Source organism: Myiozetetes cayanensis, unplaced genomic scaffold (genome assembly GCF_022539395.1).
Source record: "Myiozetetes cayanensis isolate MyiCay16 unplaced genomic scaffold, myiCay2020 scf7, whole genome shotgun sequence".
Classification (NCBI taxonomy): domain Eukaryota; kingdom Metazoa; phylum Chordata; class Aves; order Passeriformes; family Tyrannidae; genus Myiozetetes; species Myiozetetes cayanensis.
In genome coordinates this window covers 27,249,013-27,272,625 of record NW_026087964.1, presented here as the reverse complement: position 1 = coordinate 27,272,625, position 23,613 = coordinate 27,249,013, and the positions used below count along the sequence as shown (strand labels likewise).

Here is a 23,613-nt window from a genome sequence, read left to right as displayed (position 1 = left end):
GGTAGTTTTCCCATGTGTGTCTTGGCCCTTAAGTTGCTCAATTAAAAAGACAGCTTATGGCATACTCGTTCACCATGAACATTTGGAAGTAAGTGGGGTAAGTGTTCATTTTGGGAGATGCTGATCGATAAACAAAACCAATATGCAGTTTGTATCTCAGTGTTAGGATTATTTATATCAACATTAATTCACCGTTGAAATTATGAATCAACATAAAACTTTCTGTAGTAGTATCAGGGTGCTGTCCTCTTGAATCTTTGTGATCTTCTTCTCAGAAAAACTGAAGAATAACTTGAAATTTGGTTTGAAAGACTTCTAATGTTCCTCTCTGCCACAGATAATGCTGTTTGGACTATTGTGTCATATGCAATGATGTCACTTGAAGATCAAACTATTCTTTTGATGGAGTTTTACCTGTCACAAAGTGTGAACTTTCCTGACATCTTCATTACTAGGCTTTAAAGACTTGTTCAACCTTCTGCTGATTTGCATTGGTTCTGTTCATACTTATATTGTACTCTTTGGGATTAGCAACCCCAAAAGCCACAGTTTTCAGAAAACACATCTTTTAGTGAGTCCTCTTCTGTCTTTTAAATCAGTGTATAACTTACCCAGAAACTGGAGAATTAAATGTGATAAAATATGAACTGTTGCATCTGGATTTGTTACCCAGATTTGTCTGAAAGCTGACTTGTGTTGGTGAAGGAGCTGACAATTAAACACACTAAAGCTCAAATAAACCCAAAACCCACTGGGGTGAAAGGACCAGCAAGGTGTATGCTGTATTAGGGTTTTCACTTTGTGGAATGTGAAAACAAACTTCTGTTAATGATCTTCCATCTTAATGCCTGGGAGTATGCATGGTCAGCTGGTCTAAGAAACTAAATCTGAAATTATCCTCTCACGGTTCTTTTATCACAGAGATCTAATCTGGCTCATTAGAAGATCTTCTGCAGAGATTGGACAGCTGTGCACGGAGTGCTTGTGAAAGCCTTGTCTGTCTGTAATGCCATGTACAGTTCTCTGTGTATGGCTTGGTGCAATTTGCTACAAGTGATTCTGTCCTGGGTTTTTTTGTTGGGTTTTGTTTCTTTGTTTGCTTGTTTTGTAAAAACATTGTTTGAAACTAAGGAGTGCTTTGTCGATCACTGGATGTGGACTTGGTGATTCCCTCTGACAGGTTTTGGTTTTGCGGAAGTGCTGGTGTTCAAACGAGTGCTGAATTATTGTATGTCTCTTTCTTACTCCTCCTCCTTTCTGGTTATTGCTTTGGGAAGAAGAAAAAGAAGAAATGCTTGTATTGAACTGCTCCTTTCCACCTTTCTGACATCAGTCATTCAATCCTGTGTGTACATGACTATTTCTGACTCCTGGATGAGGCTTTTAATGGTCTTGTGGCTTCTTTGTTGACATTGACTGTATGAGCACATGAAGATTTTTACATTGATGCTGTCTCCACTGCGTCCATCTCGAGCTGTGTGACGGCTTACCTTTGATACTGCTGGTCGATGGCTGTGTGGTGCCATTTCTGGAGGTGCTTGCCTCACAGTTCTTGGCACCATAAGCAAGCTCTCTCTGTTGCAGTGCACTCTCATCCTATGTATGCGTTGTTACTGCTTTTCTGCCATCAGTTGTGAAGGATCTTAAAACCATTACTCTGTGGCTGACTGTTGTCTAATCTTGGGAAGCCTATTGATTGCTGTTTCACTGTTGCAATGCTCCCTAATTGCATGGCTTGTCTGCCAGTTTCACCTCTGCAAGACACCCTCAGTGCTGACTTGACTGTTTTATTGCATTGTAGATATCTAGGAGATATCCACAGAATTTGCAGAAATTTGGTGTTTCTTGGTGCTAGTACTATCTAAACTCTCTGTTTCAGGTATGCTCTCGATCAGATGTTTGTTACTGGGCAGCCTGTATGGTGCTGTATTGCCTTAGTTATACTTCAGATGTAAGTTTGCAGGAGCTAAACTCTCCTGCAGATTTCCATTACGGAGAATTTTATTTTGTATACTTGATTTGCTCCTCCTTTAGGGATACAAGCCAAACTTGTGGAACTTTACTCTTAACCTTTTATCTGTCACACATTGTGGAACATGAAATGTTTTTATTGTCTGTGAAATCTCATCCTTTTCATGTCTCTATTACCAGCAGCTGCCATCCGCAGCATGAAGGTACTGAAGGAAAACCTGTTGGTATGATTCGTAGTTCATGTGTTATCACATAACATGTGGCTCAATTTGATTAATATGTTGCCAGAATTGTCTGTCTGAAAAGTCTTCTTATCTCACATTGTAGGTTACTTATCATGCCCTTTTTTTAATGCAATGAGGTTCATTTTATTTGATGCTGAGTTTCAGGTAATAAATTTTTTTTCAAGGTTGTATCTACACGTGGATTGCTAGAGTTGTTCCTTTGCAAGCTTCCCCTAAATGAAAGGAGTTTCTCACAGATACTTTGGTCTGTTTGTGTCTTTACCTGTCTCTCAGTATGAAAGTGTCTCAAAACGACAGGTGTTCCCTGTAGTGCATCTGTGTTTGTTCTGCTTGGTTTCGTTCTGGTAAACAGTTCATAGGACCTCTTCAGGAATGGTTACACTTGAGTATTATGAAACTGAAATGTCTGGGTGTTGTCTCCTGCTGCACTATTATAATCAGCCAGAACCTTGATGCCAGGAGATAATAATGGCTGGTTCTGCAGCCAGCATAGGTTGGTGGCCTTGGGCAGCTGGATGCCTTTAGGTGTTTGCACTCTCAGTATCTGCCTAGAAGGATGGCAGAGGCTTGCCAAGCAGTTAGGAAGCTCACTTACTTGAGCCTGCTTGAATCTGTAGTAGCACTATGAATGTTCTTGCTCTGCATCAACTCATTTAATGAATAGCTTCTTCTGATACTAATTTGGATTTCTGCAGAGGACTGCTTCACCCAAGGATTCTTTGTTCTTTGTAGCTCCTTGATATTCTAATAGTAAGTAGTATAAACCTTGTGAGCTTGGCAGTTTTCTCAGGAGATTATAAAGGCTTTTGGTCATCCACTTCATTATGTATACTGCTCGTGGTAAAACTTTGCTGCTACCTTATTGTACAAACACACAGATCAAGATACCCGAGCAGTTTCTGTATGTGGTTAGGACTCACCATTGCCTTTCTTTCCTTGCCCTGAACTTGTTTGCATTTGTGTGCTGTGAATTTTATAATAAAATGTTCTGCAGCTCAGCAAATGGGCTCCAAAGCCAGTCCTTTGTGTCACAGATTTCTCATAGGTTTCATAATAGTTGCATTGGGCATAACTCGTATTTATTTGTGCATCTCTGCTTTAATAATGCTGCATCTCAACACTTAATAAGTCTGGTTCCAAATTTCACCCAGCTTGAGCTGCTAGTTCATTTAATAGCTTAATTGCAAGGTGATAATTGAATAGCAGCTGTCAGCTTCCTAGATGAGGAGGCTGTATCATTAAACCTTCTGAAGTCTTGCTAAAAGCTGCCTCTAGTGAAAGATGTATTGCAGCTTTAGCTATTACTTTAATAAGAAAGGTATTGAGCATGTTTTTTGTGGTGGTTGTATTGGACTAGTAGCTTCCGTGCTTGCCCAGTAGACTGCTGGCCAAGTACTTCATAGCACGAGGCAGTGATGCATGGTGTGGTAGCTGGGATCTCTGGATGTTTCTCAGTGTGTGGCTTTTTTCCTCCTGTCCTAGCCTAGTGGAGATCAGTATTATAGTTCTTCCCCTCTGTGCCCAGCTGTCTTCATTTCAGTGTCTCCTGCAAGCTGAACTGTTGGTGTCCCACAGGTCACAGCACTGTTGTGCCAGTGTGTGAGCCGTACTCTGCACTGATGTGTAGTCACAAACACACACTTGTAAAAAATGCACTTTTTAGACAAAGAAGTACTGTGGAGCCTTGAGAGGAGTAACTGTAACATGTCCAAAACGGAGAAGAGTTGAAGGTGAGGAATTGCAGTGGTTAGAGCAGCCCTTCTAGCGGAACACTTGACATTTCAGTGGTATAGCTTGGCATGTGGGCATGCCTCCAGCTTCACCCTCCCTTGGGGTACCCTGTTGGTAAGGTGTCACCTAAAAATAGTAAGCCTGTGTGGTGGGATGTTTTTTGCTCTGCAATGAGCTATTTTCAGTGCAAAGCTGGAAAGCTTTGTCTTCTACAAGGTCACTCCATCACAGGTTTTCAGGTATTTTCAGTTGTTTAGCTTTCTTATTGAAGGCTGTATAGAAACTGGGTGACGGACTTTGGGATCAGTATTTCTGTTCTCTAATCTGTAATGGGATGCATATAATTGATAAAAGAAGTCTGGTTCTGTAGAGGTCATTCCATAGTATCTACAGAGGTTATATTTAGTGCTTGTTTCTGTCTGATTGGTGTCAGAGTAAAGCTAGTGTTACAAACTGCTTGCTTATTTATAAACGCATAGAGAATGCCAGCTTCCTGTGGAGGGGCAGCCTAGAATTTTGTTCTTGAAAAATTGTAGGGAAAAGAGTTTCTAGGAAAAAAAAAAATTGGTTGCAATGTGTTCTTGATGCCTGTTTTGTTTTGCCAAGCAGTGGCTTCATATAAAAGTAGGTTTGTGGTTGTCAAATGTAAGTACAGCTAGATGAGGTAGAGAAGTAAGTTTCTCAGTCTCCAGGACTATTAATATTCTGCAGGTGGCAGAAGGTGGGTAACAAAACAGTTGCAAAAGTGTTGGGTTGGCTCCTTCCCTGCACCTATTTGAGTGAACTTTCTCCCCCACCCCTCCAAAAAAAAAAAAAAAATGCAGTATTCATGTCCATCCCATTTCATATTTACTTGTGAGTGAACAATTGCAATATTGTGCAAAGGGGCAGGTCCTTGGATCTCTTAAATGTTAACAGCCTGTCAGTGTATGTGTTTTGTTTTCTTTTTTTTGTTTTTGGAAATCTGAAATGGCAAATTTATCTTGTTTTCTGCCTCAGAATAACATTGAATAACTGGATAATCATACAGCCTCTCAAGAGTAAGTGCAGCAACCATGTGTTTTTTAATTCAGCTTTTAGTTGTCTCCTGTTTGTTTTTTAAATGTGATCTAGATGTTGTCGGTTTGGGATTTTTTTGTGGGTTTGGTTGTTTGGGATTTTTTCTTTTTTTAAGCACTTGCACTATATTTTTTTCATTGTCACAGAAATTTGTAAGGTTTGCCTTATTTTGACTTCTAGCTGTCAGTGTAGAAAACTGGTTACTACTGTTCGGTAGTTGGGTCTTGACATAGAATAACCAAAGGAAAACTTGCCTATGAAGTCTTACAAACTTTTTGACTTCACTAATGCAAAACAGTTGCATTTTTAAACACAAGATGAATCTGTAATGTCAGAAGGAGAAAATGTCAAATAATGTGCATCTGTCCACACTTGCAAAGTCTGTCACTGAAATGATTTTAAGTACTGTAGTATCTTTTCCATGCTCTTCAGGTCTTCCAGAAATCACTCTCAAAAAGAGACAAAATGGCCTTTGTACTCAGTGATACTTCCTGGAGAAAAATTTAATCTGTGTGGACTAACGGCTGCCTTTCTGCAAACCAGTGACTTTAAGGTTAATGTTTAAATATTTAAATGGATTTGGCATGTTGCCATTGAAGTAGAACAGAATGTGCTTAACCCTGAAACTCAAACTGTTCCTTGGGTAGCCAAAAAAAAAAAGTTACTCAATAGTGCAGTGAAAAGATTATGATTTAAGGTTAATTCTGAACTGGGGTATCCTAAAGCAGGACTATCTGATGTTTTCTATTTAGTTGAGGGGAATTTTTACAGATGGTGTCAGACGTTTTTACAGAAATTTTTAGGCTGGACAGTAGCACTCATTTGTGGGTTAAAGTCCAGTATAAACAAGCTGGTGTAGACTCTAGAAAACTAGTCCTGAAAGATACTGATCAGCATGAAGGAATTTTAAACTTGTTGAAAACTGGGTAACTTTCTAAATTCAGATGGCTTTATGTTTAGTTCTCTTTGTTTGGGTTGGAACACAAGGGTTAGGCAAAGGTTTGATGCGTGTAAAGCTCAAGCTTAGTTTGGAAGTCTCAGTACTTATAGCTTGAAATGGAAAAAGTTAAAGAAGAAAGCCAAGAGCAATTGCACTTGGTGCTCTCCACATCTCTAGTGCTCTATACCTTAATCCAGAGGATTGGCTTGGCTAATCTAATCCAGTCTGATTCTGACCTAAAGCTTACCAAGAACTTCGCTAAAAGCATCCCAGTGAGTGGAGTACTTCTGCCTCTCGTGCAAGATGGTGCAAACCCAGGTTTTCTGCTGAGTATTCCGAAGATTTTGTTTTTAATTTTCTTTATGTGCTACATTGGCAACTGCATGCTCTCTGAAGTTGAGAGAATGAAGAAGTGTACAAGGCATGCTGAAGTAAGCCTGGCTGGACAGGGGAGACAATTTTCCTTCCTCATCTTGCTTTGTTATATGAACCTCATGTTAAAGTTAAAAAAGTATGTGAATTTTTCAACATGTGTAGATATGAAACATCACACTTTAGAACTCCTAATGAAAATAATTGTAAATCCTGTAACTCCAAGCCTATGAAAGAAATTTTTCAGTTTGCAATAACTTCCCAGACAAACTAGTACTTTGCTTAACTATGATTAAGTTGTGTGGTATTTGTATTTCAGTGCAGAAGTGAAATTCTCTGGCCCAGTGTTAGTTATTTATTTGCTTGAGCTCATGTTTGCATATCCTAAAGAAAGGAATGAAACTGCAAATGGCCAGCACAGAATTAATCTATCACATACTATGATGCAATTTATGTGGCCCAAATGGGTGGTGCCCAAATAAATGGTTACAAAATTTGTACAGTACCAAAAAGCATCCTCCTGTCAGCAACGTGAGTGCTACAATTCTAAAACTGATATGAACTATTTTTTATATCATCTGTGTCAGTAGTTGAATTAAAAATTTTACGGTAATCTAAGGTATTTGGTGGTCTCCTTATAAATGAAAAAAATTTTCTACTTAAATAGGGTCATTTCATGAAGGGAGGACAGACAGACTGCTTTTGCTTGACCAGCCTCTTTCTGCTAGTGGTTCAGAGGTAAAGGGAAGATCAAACCAATGAACAGTTTATACATGGATAATAAAAGGATAATCTGTATTTCATCTGAGAAATAAGACATTAAATACCTTGGCTGGAAGGAGCTTTTAAGATGAAAGTTTAAAATCTTTCTTATGAAGAATAAGGCTCTTTTCTCCCCCTTGCATGTTAAATTAGATGAAGGAGAACAATGTGTTCAGACTGTCAGCTCAACTCTCAGGAGCTTACACTGATCTGTGCCTGGTGCTGCCACGTGTAGTCAGCTTACTCCAGCAGAACTCTTTAGCATCCTTAGTCCAGGGAAAAGACTGTAGCAGTCCAAGTGGTAGGCAAGCACTTCGAACGATCTGTTCAGGGAAGCATGCAGATTTAATCAGTTTATGAAATATGAATATCTTCAAACAGAAGATAAATTTGCATCTATTCTGTTCTAAAGGGGAGAGGAGGAAAGGTGGTTGGTGATCACTTACTTTACAGGGAGGTATTTAGGGCTGTATATTTAAATGGAGTAAAAGCCTCTTAATCACCATGAGGGAGATTATGACCAAAATGGGGAGTAAAGAGGTAAAGACATTAGTTCACAGTTTAGTATTGACTAATGTTAAAGAGCAGCTTTTCAGACATCCTTAAGGTCATGACCAAGCTGTAACAACTTCAACTAGGGATCCAGGAAGGTCAGGTAACAATGAGGTGATGGCAGGCTTGGCACGGCAGGGCAGGAATGGCCACTGCATGCAAACTTCAGCTGATGGTGTTTTTATTTTGAGGGTGCTGGTAGCACATGTTTGTTAGATGGCTCTGGGGTTAATGTATCTTGCCTTGTCCTGTGCACCAGCTGAGCAATAGTAGGGTTTATCACCCAGTGATTCTGAATGCAGAATGCCTGTGGGCCTAAGGGTGAATTTCTTCAAACTGAATATCCTCCTAGTCGATGGATATATACTTACTGCATTTGTTCCTTCTGATTTCTATGTGTTTGTGTGTTTGTTTGGGGATTTTGGGGTGGAGGGTGGGGGTGGTGATGTTTTTGTTTGTTTTAGTTTGGGTTTTTGTTTGTTTGTTTTAGTTTTTTTTTCTGAGAGATCATGGAATCATGGAATGGCCTGAGTTGGGAGGGATCTTAAAGGTCATCTAATTCCAACCCCCCTACCACAGATGGGGATACTTTCGATTAGACCAGGTTGCTCAAAGACCCACCCAGCCTGGCCTTGAATGCTTCCAAGGATGGGGCATCTATCACTTCTCTGGGCAACCTGTTTCAGTGCCTCACCACCCTTATGGTAAAGAATTTATTCCTAATATCTAATCTAAACCTACTCTCTTTCAATTTGTAATCATTCCCCCTTGTCCTGTTACTACATGCTCTTGTAAATAGTCTCCATCTTTCTGGTAGGCTCCCTTCAGGTAATGAAGGGCTGCAATTAAGTCACCCTAAAGCCTTTTCTTTTCCAGGCTGAATAATCCCAGTTCTCTTAGCCTTGATGATTATAGCCTGCAGATAGCTATGATGGCTTGATGATTATGGCCTGCAGATAGCAGTTCCAATTCTGCAGGTGCTCAGCTCTCTGTTTTTCCCTTAAGTTTCTGGTGCAGTGTTTTTCTGATAGTAAGCACAGTGAACTGGGAGCTAGTATTTAAGGCCTTGAGATGGGATTTCAGTGACAAACTGTGAAGTGCCAAAGTCCTGGCTCTTCCAGTATCATGTTCTTCCACTGATAACTCTATGGAGTTGTCATATGCTGTGTGTTAGGTGGAATTCGAAGCCTATCGCCATCCACTTAAACTTTGCAGGGCAGAAGGAAACTTGGATTTGCCAAAATAGTTTGTTTGATACCTTAAAGAACTTTATTGCTATAAAGCTTATATGTAGAAGTTGTCCTCTGGGAGCCTAGGATACCTGACAGAGTTGTTTTCTCTTCTGAGAGCAATCATGTTATTCATGTACTCCTGGTAAATAATGTCTTGGTAGTATAAAAGTTGTCAAGTATTTCTGTCAGAGAAAGTTGATACTCTATGCCTTCTTTTAATGATGATGTATTATCAATTCTCATTTATAATTAGAGATAACTGCATCATTTCTTGTAATACTTCTATATCACCAACTGGTGCACATTATGCACTGGATATCTTAGGTTCAAAACTTCTTTTTTTTCCTAAAATGATAGAGGGTCTGTTTGTGTTTTTTTAAAAAAAATCTTTAATTTTGTGATCTTTTTAAGACATTTCAGGTTGGTTTCATTTCTTATAGCTTGAAAACCCAGTCATTGAATTAAATAAATTAAATTAACGCAGAGAAAGTTCTCTTTCTTGTTCAAAAAGAAAAATTATTCTGAAATGTTTAAGTGTTCAAGTCTGTGTACCCAAAAGTAATGGTTTCTCTGTGTTTAAAACACTGTCAGTGAGCAGATACCACTCAAATGGCTTAATTTAAATGATGAACATGTTTCAGTGAGGTTTAATATAGCTATGATAATTTCACATTTAAATTAACTTTGTTAAAATGTTTGTTTATATTTATTGCAATTCTTTTATACCCCGAGGAAAAAAATATTTTCAAAGGGTGAAAGGAATGTTAACACTCTTTCACATAACTCGTGTATTCTAGCCTTCCCTTTTTTTTCTTCCCACTTTTCCTGTAATGCTGAATTAATTTAGAAGCCTACAGTAAATAGGTGTAGCAGCAAATTATACACTTCTAGGTTAATTCTGTGATGTGGTTAAATTAATTGAGTAAAGGAAAGTTTATGGTTCAGTTTTTTGGAGGCACAATATTCATCTTTTCTTGCCTGTAGCAGACGGGAGTGAAGAGACTGCAGTTTATGTCACTTAGAAAAGGTGAGGGAGAACTGTTAGTTCCATAGGGCAAAAGGGAGTAATTGTTTGATGTGTTGCAATGTGACTTTTCCAAACAAATATTTCCTGAGGCTGTTTGAATGTAGGCTAAGATTAAATTTGGCAAGCTGTTCTGCAGACTTTTCAATACAAAACTCTGTTCTAGGATAGCTGTTTGTTGTAATTTGTGAGGGACAGTGACGGTGGGGGAAACACCTCACGTGTATGTTTCTCAGTGAGCTGGTGCACAGGAGCAATGTTTTGCTGTCCTGGTGCCTGTGCTCTGAACATCCAGCTTCTTGTGGAGCCCTGTGCAGGCAGCACAGGTGGCACTGGGCTGCAGTAACTTTTGGGCATGGAAACTGCTGTGGAGTAGGTTTGTAGCCTGACTCTACATTTGAGCTGTGGTAGCTCACAGCTTTAAGAAAAGAGCAGTTTGTGTTTTTAAAGCCTTACGAGTTCCTCGGTTACAGAAGGGGTAGTTGGGTAAGTCTGTCCTTCTCTTACTTCAGACCTGGCCTGGCAAGCCTTTTGCTTCCATTGTTTACTAGAGGTTTTGTTCCTCATTGTGAATAAGGTCTACAGTTACAGAAAATACCTCTTTGCAAATATCATTTGTCAAATTTGTGGAGTCCTTGTCAAACCTGCTCTCTGGACGTGTTGCTAGCACGCAGGGAGCTTTTGATGCAGTGCTGGCAGAGACTCTAAGGAAAATTCCTCAGCCTGAGCCTTTTATTGCTGCATGGCTGAACTGATCTTTGAAAGTTGAAATCTTGTGAGAGAACTCTCTATAGTCTGGCTTCTATGTTTTTGTTTTGTTTTATTTTTTCCCTTCGTATCTCACTGATTGCTTGTGCTCTGATGTATGCCACCGAGGAGAGCTGCTGATGACTAGTCTGACTCAGCCCCGATTGTCTCTTTTGACAGGCTTGTGCTTCGACTGTAGTAAGTAGTTTGTGGTGTGTGTCTTTCCACCATGTCCTAGTGTAAGATGCTGTTGAACTCCAAATAACTATCCCCACTTATTACTTGAAGTTGTTGATACCATAAATACAGAAGCATACTCTTGTATGTGGTGCTTACAGTTTATTCTTGGATACTTAGAGGATAATAAGATTATTTGTATTTTCTGAAGCTGTTTGCTTAAATGTGGTTCAAAGTAAAACTTTTAGTTGCAAAAATTACATAGAAGGTGGTAATATTTGTGAGGAAAGTTTGGTGACTTGTATCGAATGATAAGCGTGTACTGTCATTGACTTGGTGTTCCTCAGTGTTTTAAGTTTTGCAGTTAAAGCAGAAGCATTATACTGGCTTCCACAGTTAATGCTAAAAACATACCAGACTGGGAGACAAATGCCAAAAAAAAGCCTTCAAGTAGTTTCCATATGTTGCTGACACATTATTTCCTGGGAGGCTGGTTGATGAGTTGGCAAAACTAGTAAAATATGCCATTTTCTATTAAAAGCTAGGAAGAGTAATCAAGTTCCAGTCTTGAAATGGAGAATTGGGGATGATAAAGGGCCTCTACTTAGTGGGTTTTTTTGGTATTTTCAATATTTGAAGTCATCCTTGGCATGCCTTTGCATGCTAAGGCATTGTTTTTCTGTCCCATTGCTATCTTTGGCTAAGCTAAAATACTAAAATCAGGAACTGTCATTATTTGATTTCTAAATTAAAAGGAAAGTTCAGTCAAACTTTTAGAGGTGATAAAGGAAATGTAATTTTCTTCTTTTTATGGAAGGGGGGAAAACCTATACCCAGAATGGGGAAAAAAAAAGAGAGGAAATTAATATTGCAAAATACATTTAGGCAAATACAGTTATTGACTCGAATGCATTATTAAATGATTATAAGTACTTTGTCTGTAAGCAGGATTAATTTAACCTTCAAACAAGTATCCAGTGCTCAAGGATAGAGTTCAACATCAGGGGCAAGCAAATCAGTGATTGTGAAAACAACATAGTTCAAACGATAGTGTGGCTGCCTCTTGCTACCATTCTCCCTTGGTGATTCAGGGATTTGGGTCAAGCAAACAAGTAGCCACAGCTTCACCTTAACTTTTAGCTCTACTGTGATCATCTCAGGGAGAAAAGTAAAAAAAAAAAAAAAAAAGTATGCAGAAGGAAAGTCTGGATGCATAATTATTTCCAAAGAAATTCCAGAAGTATCTTTTGAAGGATTGGAGTGCAGTTATAATAATTTTTTGATACTAACAAAGGTTATCTAACAACCTTTTAAGAATAGTATCTATTTTCAGCATCCCCTATTCTAACCTTGAAATGGTAGAAGAGGCAATTAGTTTTGTCCTGTGTTTCTGTACCTCATATCTTCACCTGTGGCTTCCTGTTCCCATAGAATAGAACTGATAACAACGCCTTCCCAAAAAGCTTAAGATTTTTTGTAATCAAATATCTTATTGACACTGCAAGGTGAGGAGTGCATGGAAGGAAGCATGTGCAAGTGAGGAAGTGTCTAAAACAGTGGGAGTGGAAGCTAATGGTCGGTGTCAGGTGTTCTGCACAGCCAGGCAGGTTTTGCCCGTAGCATAGTGGGCTAACATCTCCAGCCAGAAGGTCTGGAAAAATGCATTAAGCTGAATCTGCCTAAATGTTGAACAAAATGGCTGTGGGATCTGACCTACACCCCTGTCTGTGAGTGAGCACAGATACATTTTTCAAACTGAAAAGGGGAAACCGTTCTCACAACTGACTAATGTGCTGCATTTCATTACTCTCCTAAACTATCCTTTCAGCAGCAGATGGAGCGGAGTGCAGGCTATGGAGACAGCACTGCTAACCGACTTTCCCTTACTATGATTGGAGAGAGCATTGGATCTGAAGTGATTGCATAGTACCAGTTGCTGCTCAGGAATGGGCTTTGATCTGGGGTGGGGAGAGGGGAAGTGTGTGTGAAAAGGAGCAATTAAATGATCCTTTCACATCTTGTCCTGTTCCTGGCCTACTACCCTACTTTAGATGAGACTGACTGTGACAACACACTCATGTGCTTCAAAAGCAAGTGTGCCCACCTGTGTCTTGCAGGTGAGGCTTCCTACCTTTCAGCTTTCATCTTGAGTCTCTGATTTACCTGTGATGGTTTAGTTAGTGAAAACAGGTGATTTGTATTTGCATCAGTACAGTGACTGAGGTTTGTTCTTTGTAAGAGACCGCTGTTGCCACTCAAACACTTAAACAATATCAGAGGAAGAAACTGGTGACTGGTATTTCTCTGTATATATTCTTTCTAAATAAGTGTGACAGTACTGGCATCTTGTTTCTTTCTGAATATGGTAGGCTATTAAGCAGAAAGTGATCTTGTGACTCTCACACATCTCTTAACCTTCCTCCCCCTCCCCCCCAAGTCAGTAATCTAAAAGCCGTCTTTGCTGTTCTGCTCTGAGTGGGGACTCTTATTCAGAGATCCTTTTTCAGGAGGGGTCTGTATTTTTCTTCCCATGTTGACTAAAACTTGTGTTTTTCCCCGGGCATCTAGGAATGTGTGAACTTGTTGGGGTTTATTCTTATTTGGTGGAAAATGTGGCAGCCTGCAGTCAGGAGAGCCTGGTATTGGGGTGTCCCTCCATCCTGCTGATGATACAGTCCTTGTAGTTGTTGCTGTTCAAGTGAATGTGCAATTGCGATTGCTGCAGCTGCATCTCCTTAGTTGTTAAATCTACTTAGGTAGTTCCTCTTGTGCTAGAGAAGCTCTCAGCTTTCCTGGACCTCAGCTGGCTCTGTGCATCTTGGCAAAGAGGTGGGATGTCATCCAGGGCTGTCAAAATCTTGTGGCTCGTGTAATATGAGATACATGAAACTTGGCAGCCTGAATTTGACAGAGGTCTGGTGGTGAGACCACAGGAATGTTCTCTAAGTTGCTATTCAGTTTTCCTTTCCATACCTAATATTTTGAATATATTGACCTTCTGGGTACGTGGAAAATGAATCTGTACAGGCCATAGGGTGAGGCTGTGCAAATGTGCACTCATGTTTATTGTTGCTGGTGTTGTGCTTTCATTTAGCACAGCTTGACTTTGCCTGTGTTATTACATAGTTTAATTCAGAATAGAATCAATTCGCCTGTGGTTGGTTTGGGATCCAGATTATTTCTTGATGTACATACATATTCGATGTTGAAAACTCAACAGGGATAGTATATTTTGTCTTATTTAAAGAGTGAGTATTTTATGGTTAAATATTAGAATGGTATTTTCTCCTTGTAGACTATAAATGAGTTACACTTTATATCAAAGAGTAACGTAGAGATAGGCATCTGATCATCAACTTAACTTAATGGTAAACTCCAATGTGTTATAGCACTGAATCTGTGGCTAAGACTTGTGATTTCTTTGTCTAATAGTTTTTATAATTTATTTTTTCTGTTGTGTGGTCATATGAGGAAACAAACAGCTACCTGACATAAAAATAAACCTGAATACTGAAGTTTATTGCATTTTATAATTCCATGCGTGTGGAATCTAATGCTGATTAGGCTTGTTGAAGTAAGCACAGTGGAATAGTGCTGTATCTTGTGTCCAGTCCATTCTGTGCAAAATAACTGATCCATGTGATAGGATGAAAATGTAAAAATTGGCTGCTAAGCTGATGCACTGAGACTGGAGTTGTACCAAAGGCACTGATGGCAGCAGTGGTTCCTGTGTTAATAAAGATTAGTCTGCTTACACTGAAACGTGCTCTCCAGCTTGTTGGTATGTGAATGCCAGTTTATTCTCAGTGTGTGAGGCTTTTTCAGTGGAGTCTCTGGGTATCTCTCAAGTATATTAGAGATAGAAAGCATTGTCATATGGTATCCCAAATGCTGCTTCTCTGCTATATAGCAAGTGCTTGGCTTGGGTTTGCTTTGCATTACCCCCAGTATGTGAAATCGCAGTTTCTTTATAGTACCTGGAATTCCAGGTTTATATACCTAAATAATTCTTAGGAATGAATGTAGCTTGTCCATAGCACTTAAATTTGTTAGTTGCCAACTTTCCATTTGAATGGTGGATGGGAATAATTGAAAACCCCAAATTCCCAATACTGATATGCAGACTTGGAATTCAGGAACACTATCAGGAGAAACACATACTGGTTTCAGTGCAACTAAAACAGAGGCAGGTGGTAAACTGGTAGGACTTAACCTGTGGAAACTGGGAGCTTAAGCAGACAGTTGCTCTTGCTGCTGTTGTGGGTAGGAAGATGGTGTGAAACAATTCAGGAGACTTTAGTACAGTTTAATATGACAAAAACAGTTGCTTCTGCTACCTGTCACACCTGCCATTCTCCATATTACAGTAAATTTTTAGATTGATAAGTATGCCTCAGTAGAGGTTGTTTACCTGTCATGGGATCATTTGAGAATACACACTTTTCTCCTTTCTGCTTAAAAAAAAAAAAAAATCTGGTGGTGGTCGTCTCTAATTTTTTTTAAAAACCCTTGTCAGTGGTCAGAAATTAAGTATTCAGAACGTTTGAACAATTTTAAAGCTAACCACCAAATACTGCTTTGCGACCCTGAAGGCTTTGCTGTAGCTGGATTTTCCAGAGGACTGAACCAAGTGGTTTCCAGGTGCCAGTCCCTTCCACCCTTGCTTCTTGTGAGGCAATTTCCTTGGGAGAAGGTTCCTAATGCAGCATTAATTGCTTGCAGTTGACATTTGTGAGCAGTATACTACTCAAATGACTTGTGAAAATGCCTCCGGTATGTTTAACTTTGTACAGAGAAAGTAGAACCCCGATGGTGGATTTGATGGGAAAACATCAAGATAGAAACAGACTTGTCTTCCAGGAAGTTCAGTTAACTTTTATGAGGTACCTGACCAATGTTTGTTGTTTGTTTTGGTTTTTTCTCCAATAACGTTTCTTCCTCGTTCCCTAACACCCCCCACTTATGCAATGTGCAGTCCACATACATGACACGCTACGAGAATTGTTTTCCTGCTTTTTAGGCTTAAATGGAGAAGTTTCTTATCCATGTCCCAAATTAACATCAATGGTATGAAGCTGCTCAAGTATGCTTATTTGTGTAGGAGCTTTCCACCCGCATTGCAGAGTGGTGAAATACTTGAGGTATGAAAGTGTTTCTGACTTGCCTCTGATACAGATGATAGTTCCGTGTCTGTGCTGTTGTGTGACTGTTCGACCCAGCAGTCAGATGGCTGCCATTTGGTGTTGGTACTTAGCAGAACTGAATAATGAGGGTCTGTGAGCAACATAAATTCAGAAATAATATTCTGTCTCCACTGCCCTCCTAATGATGTATACGTATTAAGTCCTTGGAGGGACAGCCTTGAAAGCACAGCTTTGGAGAAACTTGTACATAGTGATGCCTTACATCATGTTGTTTCCTACAGTTTTGAGGCAGAAAAGCTTTAAGTTTTGACTGTAAGAGTATAAAGGCATCATTTAACTTGAATCTTTATATTTTATACTTGAATTTTATATTTTATATATTTTATATTTGCAGAATCTGTAGAAGTTACAGTCAATCTTTTCTCTATGACTTTTTAAGATACTACTAGTGAATAACACACATGACTAATGAATAAAACACCCTTTATCAGTGTGTTTTCCCAATTATTTTCTGCTGCATATTTGCATGCCTTGAATTTGCTTTAGCCCAATATTTTATAGGCTGCTGCTAACAAGACTGGGTGTCTGGTTGAAAAATGACTACTTGAAGTACCAGATCAGAGTGATGACCTTTAAATGATCATGCTGCTGTCACTGCATGTGTGCAGTCTCCCTCCATCAAGCTAATGGAGCCTGATGTGAAGTCAAAGCCAAAAGGGTTAAACGTGAAGTGAGCTGTATTGCAGACTGGGTAGTTTATACGTGGCAGCAACTCCTAGAGACTGCAGAGAAGCAATTTATGAGTACAAGTGAATCACCTGACTGACGGTGCTGTATGGCAGAAGTTAATGTGTGATCAGTACTTGCAAAAAAAGGCAAAGGTGACTTGCTCAAAAAAACAGCCAGTGGAAGAAAAAGACATTTTTGCCTGTTAATTGTGAGGCCCTGTTAGGTTGTTAGTCAAGGGTTAGGAGTTTATTAGAAAACCAGAGGTCTGCTTTTTCACTTGGTAGCACAGAGACAGTACTGTGCCAGTGTGTGTAATGTCCTGTAACTGTGTGTATCTCATCCCAAGGGAAGGTTGTAGCAGAAGCTGAAACTCACCAGGGAACAGCAAGTATGGATGTGGCACGGGGTGTGTAACTCTTGTGTCACTACTTGTGGCGTTTATTTTGATCAGTCCTGAGTTGAAATCAAAGCTAATGTTCCCATATAACATAGAACTGTAGTGTGTGTATAAAATGATGTAGTGGTGTATAAAAGCTTTGCTCTTGTGGGAAGCTGTCAAGTCAGCTATGTAGTCAAATGGGGAGAACTGTTTGAGAGGTTTGCATTTGAAATTAAAACACCCTTCAACTCTCTGATTAAAACTTTGCTGTAGAGCTTTGGCTGTACTGTGAAACAAAACGTGTTCTATAATAAAAACCATTTGGATTTGATGCCTGACATTAGGCAAGTTGATTCAAGGAAAAATACTAAAAGAGTGGATTTGTACCACTTGAGTCTTAAGGAAGAAATTTATAATTCTGTGCTAGACTACAGCATTCTTGTGGGATGCCAGAGGGACTGACAGGATGACTTCTGTACAGGAGCTCTGAGTTCTGCTGTTGCCCTGCAGGTACAGAGCCCTCCTCTCCAGGAGTGATGCTGCTCAGGGCTCACGTGGAACCCCTTCCCCAGAGCCAAGGGGAAACTGCAGGGAGCGGCTGGCAGCCTGCAGGTCTGGGTCTCTCTCAGGGGATCCCTTGGGTGAGTCGAATAACCTTGCCCTGGCAGCCTTTCAAGTGATGTGTGCTTGTGTTGCCCTTCTCTCCAGTCTTTCAGCCATCAGGACCTGGTGGAATTTCAGCCCTCATGGGGCTGCAAGCAGCATATTGTCAGCCATGCCAAGTGGCACGGGGAGCTGGTGCTTTCCAGAGAGCACTGACTGCAGCCTGCTACCCAATAGTGTTGCATAAATCAAACTGCTTTCTTTTTTTTTTTTTGAGCAGCTCTGCAGAACTGCCACAGCACATTTCTTTCCATTTATCTGTTGTTTAGCTTTGCAGAGCTTGTCCCTGTTGAGTTCTGAGGCTTGTGTCTTTTGGGCCCAAAAGGCAAACCACCAAAAAATGTAAAAAGAATAAAACACTTGTAGCAGGTCTGATCTCACAGTGAGAAACAGTTTCCTTTGTAGGAAAAATAGCAAGGTTTGCATGTTCTTAAAGGTGTTTTGTTCTTAAACCCCATGTGTTTTATTCGGGTTGCTTTCACCTGAGACTGTAACATTTGGAACAATGGTTGTGAATTGCCCTGTAACTCTAGATGCTGGTTCTGGTGGTGCAACACTGCAGGTAAAGTATTGGTGAAACTGTTAGGACTGTTAGGATTTAAACTACTATTCAACAATACTTAGTGAAAATCCTCAACAACCACTGCACCTTTAGGACTTCTAATCATTTGGTTGGTGCTGTTTCCTATTTGGCTATCAAAATACTATTTCCTGTAACCAGTTTATTGCAGTTTTGTTAGATTCTTTTTTCCCTCACTATATATAATCAGTAACCTTAAATATTTTTTAAAACCTAAAACCAGCTGTCTTTAATTGGGAAATGCAGCATCTTCAGAATTAAATTCTGTTGTGATGCTGTTACTGTGCAGAAGTGCAGTCCTAACTCAGTGGTAGAATTTCTTGTAAAGTCAGTGGAAACTTGCCAGTTCTTGGCTGGCTGTAGTCTTTTCTGAATGAAAGATCACTTCTGCCCAGCAATCAACTTTTGAGTCTGCAAAAACTGCAAGCTGATTACATTTCTGACTTGGTTAATGTGAGAAATCCTAAACATATTGATTAATTCTTCAATTTCTACTGCAAAATAATATCATGGCAAAGATGCTGCTTTTTCTGTCGTTATATGAAAAAGCAGATCAACATTCTCTGAAGAGAACTAGAGCTAAATAGTACTGCTATACTTACTGTATCTTACTTCACTACAGGTTATGTTTAGAGTACTCCAAATGCTCTGTAAACTAGGTCATATCATATGTCAGTGTTAAATATAGCCAGTTGCTGAGCTCAGTTTTAGGTGAAGATCTGAAGGACATGCAGTGCACAGGAGCAGATGAGTCTTTCTGTGGCCTTAACTATCTGATTCCACTGACTCGGTCACTGTACTAGCCAGAATAGTGCTAATGTCAGCTATAGGTTGTGTAGCACTCACACTAGGGCTAGGGGCACAGATGCTTCATAAAACAGTTCAGGAACACGAAAAGTTTCAAGTTAGCACATAACCTTCAGTGCATGTTGCCTGGCACATTGTGGTATAGTAGCTTGGCATTAAAACTTGATTGTAAAGGCAAAAATTTAATGCAGCATTTATTTCAGTGGTAATGGTTAAAGCCATTTCTGCTCTGAGTTGCCAAGCTGTTGGCTCATTGTTAGGAAACAAACAATTTTTATTTATTCTTAATTTTTCCCAGGCTTACAATTGGCATTTTACCCACCATCTTTGTAGTGTGGTGCTGTTTCTGCAGAGTATTTCTGCCTTTTTTTTTAACTTGTTGTTTTGTGAAAACCTTGTACTTATCAGTCAAGAGGAGATTAGCAGCAAAGTCTTCACTTAAATATTTCACTTAAATATTATTTATTAAATACTTAGAGGGGATATTTTGAAACAAAATTTAAAAAACACAAACAAAAAGCCAAAACAGAAAACCTCTGTAAACCACCAACAACAGCACTCTGCCATTTGCCTTGAGTGTCTAAGGTGTAATGATTATTCTGCATTGCTTCCCTGTGTGCTTGCTTCTCTACTAGACTTGACTCAACTAGGATGAGAAGCAAGAGAAGAGTATGGGGCAAGTTAAGAGGGGTTGACAGCTCTGTATAAGAGGAGTAACATGTAATGGAGAGTAGAAAGTTTGCTGAGACCTACCTGTTAGTTTGGAACAGGTCAGCCCAACTTCTACTTTGAGTGTTTGAAGTTTGTTTGAAGGAAGATGGGCAGCAGGGGTGCTGATGGCTGAAATTTCCTAAAGAATGAGAAATTATGATCAAGAATGTACGATGAGAGACTTCAGGAATAGTGCTAGATATTTAAAGACTATCTTGAAAATTGAGGACATTCTTGAGGAGCACAAACCTTGTTTGCTCAGCTTTAAAGTTTTACTTATTTGCTGTGTGTGAGTGGCTGGGCAGACCTAGCAGGAATTCTCGAAGTATTTTTGTTCTTCATAATACGTTATCACCTTTCTTCCTACACTGGTAGTATTTCAATCTTAGAGGGGAAGTTCCTGTGAATAATCCTAGCCCACTATTTCATAACTTGAAGATAACAAAATGTATGAATGTACCCTTTAAATGGTAGCAGTGGACAAAATCAGTTTAGCACAATTCCAAGAAACAGAGCAGGTAAGCTATACTTGTAAGCCCTGTCTACTCAAGTAACGTGAACACTGACTAGAATTGTTGGACATGACAGACTCAGTCTTGTTTGTGCTTACCTGTTCAATCAAGTCTTGCAAAAAGAAGGACTTGAACCTTGACCTTCCAAGGAAGTGACATAATAAATGTACTGTTTGTTTTTTCAAGTTCCAGCTCCTTACTTTCCTTTTGACCTGAAAGTTTATCTTTCCTTGTACAATAACTTATGCTTTTGCTATACAGTTCAGTTGTGATAAAGTAGCAAATAAATATCCCCAAAGCACCTTCCTAAAAAGTTGATGACTAATTTACTAGGAAGTAAGAACTTAATGGGATTCTTTCCCTAAAGACGAACAGGTTGAGTGTTGATTTCATGCAAATACATGCACAGGCTTTGTCTGTGATGGCAGTGGATAAATAAATTATAATATAACTGGCCATGTGTGCAGTTGTGTACTGCACCATGCTGTGAAAACCCTGTGACTAGTCTGTGCCACTTTTAGCAATGAATGCTGTCTTAATGAAGATAAAAATGAGAGCCTGATTAAGTCATAAGAGCAGGCTGGAATAACCAAGTGAGGGGCTTGTTGCAGTTCTCCTTTGCACATTCAAGTAGGTAGCTTTGGTTTTGTTTGCTCATGCCCTTAATCTCAAACAATAAAGTACACTTGCTTACTTGTGCTGTGTTAACAGCTAGCATTTGTCACTGGCTTGTGTGTGCTTATCTCTGTTACTTGAGCCAGTTTCATCTTGGCGGTTGCTGTAAAACAGAGCGGCGAAAGCCATGTGCATTTACAGAACTGCCTGGTCTAGGGGCTTGCACGCAGCTCCAAATCCCCAAAATACTGGATGCTGTTTTTAGACAGTGTTGTCAAGTATCTTAGTTATCTAAGTAAAAGATGGGCTTTATTTATTTCTTAAAAAAACCACAAACAATCATTGTAGCAGTCTTTCACTTCTGAGTACAGAGTTCTCCCAAAACTTACCTTACAATGAAACTCTAAAGTTGACAGTTATTAAAGGAAGAAGAATTGTTATCAAGACACTGTATAAATCCATTGGAATGTCTGTGTGTGTTATGTGCTTACAAATAGTCTGAAATTGAGGATGGAGAGAACAGCCTGACATCCTTAAAGACAGGCCAACAAGGACAGCCCGAGTTCATAGCAATTCAATAGATAAGGAACTCTTCATCTTAGGAAAACAATGACTATGGGTAAGGAAAAGAAGGGTCCAAAAGCCATTGAAGCTTTCAGTTGAACTGGCACTCTGAGGACTGAGTCATTGGAGGCTGTGAGTTTGGGGAAAGTGCTAGGATTGCCGTCTCAGACATCCATTTATTCATTGGTAGGACAAGCTGCCAGGGTAAATGTACCTGTAAGCATCAGCAGTTAAGTTTCATGGTAGTCTGATGGTAGTGTCAGGATTTGAACATCTTACAGGAAGTCAATACCTCTTGCACAACTTTACGATATCTGATTTCTAAAGCTGTACACTCAACTGCTGTCCTACTTCTTCTATAGCTTAGAGCCAAGACTTAAATGCTTAAAATTTATGCTCATTGATTACTTTGTTACTGTAAACTTGTATGTTACACTGGTGCTTCAGTCTTGAAGCAGTGTGGCAAACAGCCAAGTGGAGAAGGTGAAAACTGATGGTTCGTTCCTGTGAAAGCAATACTACTTCCTCAGTCAAACGTACCTGCGTGATTGCTTGCAAGCATAACTTGCATGTTATTTCTGCTTACCATAGCTTTGGCTTCTAAAATGGCTTTCAGTAAAGCATAGAGATATTGCTTAGCTACCCTGTGGGGTGGGTTTGCTTTTTGTTGTTTCTTTTTTTTTTTTTTTTTTTTTTTTTTTTTTAAATAAACAGAGCACCTTCACAGTGCCAGCACTGTTGATACTGTGTGTTCTTAAGCAAGCAATGTTGCTAGCATATGAGCACTTCATGTAATTCACTTCTAGGAGTATGTTGAACTTTTAATGTTATAAATGTTTGGATGAAGTTGTTGTAGGAGCTTATCTCACCCTCTCTTAAATAGTTTGAATTAGCTTGGTAATAGGCTAGTTCGCATCAGGATATGACATTACTGAATCTGCACAGAGAGCTCCAAAACTTACAATTCTATTTAAATACAGCGTTACCTGAAATTGCATGTTTTCCTATTCCTTTCTTATGAAGCATGTGTGAGTGACACTGAACAACATGTTGGGAGGGATGCCTGGTTGTGGCATGCAGACTCCGTCTTGAATGATGCCATCTCTTCAGGTGTATATGCTGAAAAATTCAGACTTCTGCAATTGTGTTGTGTTCCGGAACATGATCAAGTAAACTAGTTGTAGTGTAATGCATTGACATATCAAATGCCTTATATGGTTTTCGGTTTCAGTGACTGTGGTAATCATGACCACATAACATGTTTTTCTGCTGGAATGCTGATGCTGCATTTTTTCTGGTATCAAAGCATATTCAGTTAATTAGAGCACTTCTAGACTGCCTTCCTGCATGTCTGGGCACACTTTCTCCTTTCAGATTTATTCCCCACCCTGTGTCCCCCTTCATACAGGCTGCACAAACATAGCTGATGGGTGTGAGTAAATGCTGCGTGATGGTTTGCTTAAAACAATCAAGTTCCAGATGGAGTACCAGGAAAAGTGTAACTTATTAGTGTCCACATTGTGACACTAACACAAACAGACTGGAATTCTTGGAGTAATTTGTCAACTTGTCGATTGAATTATCTGTTGTAGTTGATCTGGTTTCGATTCCTGTTAACCTAGCACTGAACGAGTCACTGTCTCTCTACCCTTTTACAGCACATCCCTGGACACCACTTGTTGGTTAGTAGAAGTGACAAGATCTTGCTCTGAGCCCAGTTCTGCATGTTGTAGTGTATTTCTCCTGGATCTGGGGCTGCTGGCAGTAAATTCCTCCTCTTTTTAGGAGAATCTACCTGCCAAGCTCCATTCACATTTTTTTTCCAAGTGATACTACAGTTACCCCAAACTCTTATATCTGTTGAGGAAGGGGAAAGCTTAGAGCTCTGATAGCAAAGACTTTATTCTGCAGTGTACTAGAAGTACACAACTGAAATTTGGCAAGCTGAGCTTTAGTGAAGGCACAAAACAGCTGAACTGTTTTGCACTGCGCTGTAGGGTGTTGTGGAGGCCAGGAATTCATAATACTTGATGTAAGACAAAGTCAAAACAAGTTTAGTAGTAGTATTTAGTTTAGAGAATTCCTCAAGTCACTAGT

The 23,613-nt window shown here is 39.5% G+C and overlaps 1 protein-coding gene across 5 annotated transcripts in view; it reads left to right on the top strand.

Moving 5' to 3' along the window:
- Positions 1-23,613, top strand: part of MTUS1 (microtubule associated scaffold protein 1) — a 125,113-nt gene that overhangs the window by 6,125 nt on the left and 95,375 nt on the right. Inside the window, exon 1 of one of the 5 annotated variants that reach the window (XM_050337595.1) lies at positions 10,263-10,374. The exons of the other annotated variants lie outside the window; for them this stretch is intronic. The gene's annotated coding sequence lies outside the window, so the exon portion shown is untranslated. Of the gene's footprint in view, positions 1-10,262; positions 10,375-23,613 lie in introns of those variants that run through there. 5 annotated transcript variants of the gene reach the window in all.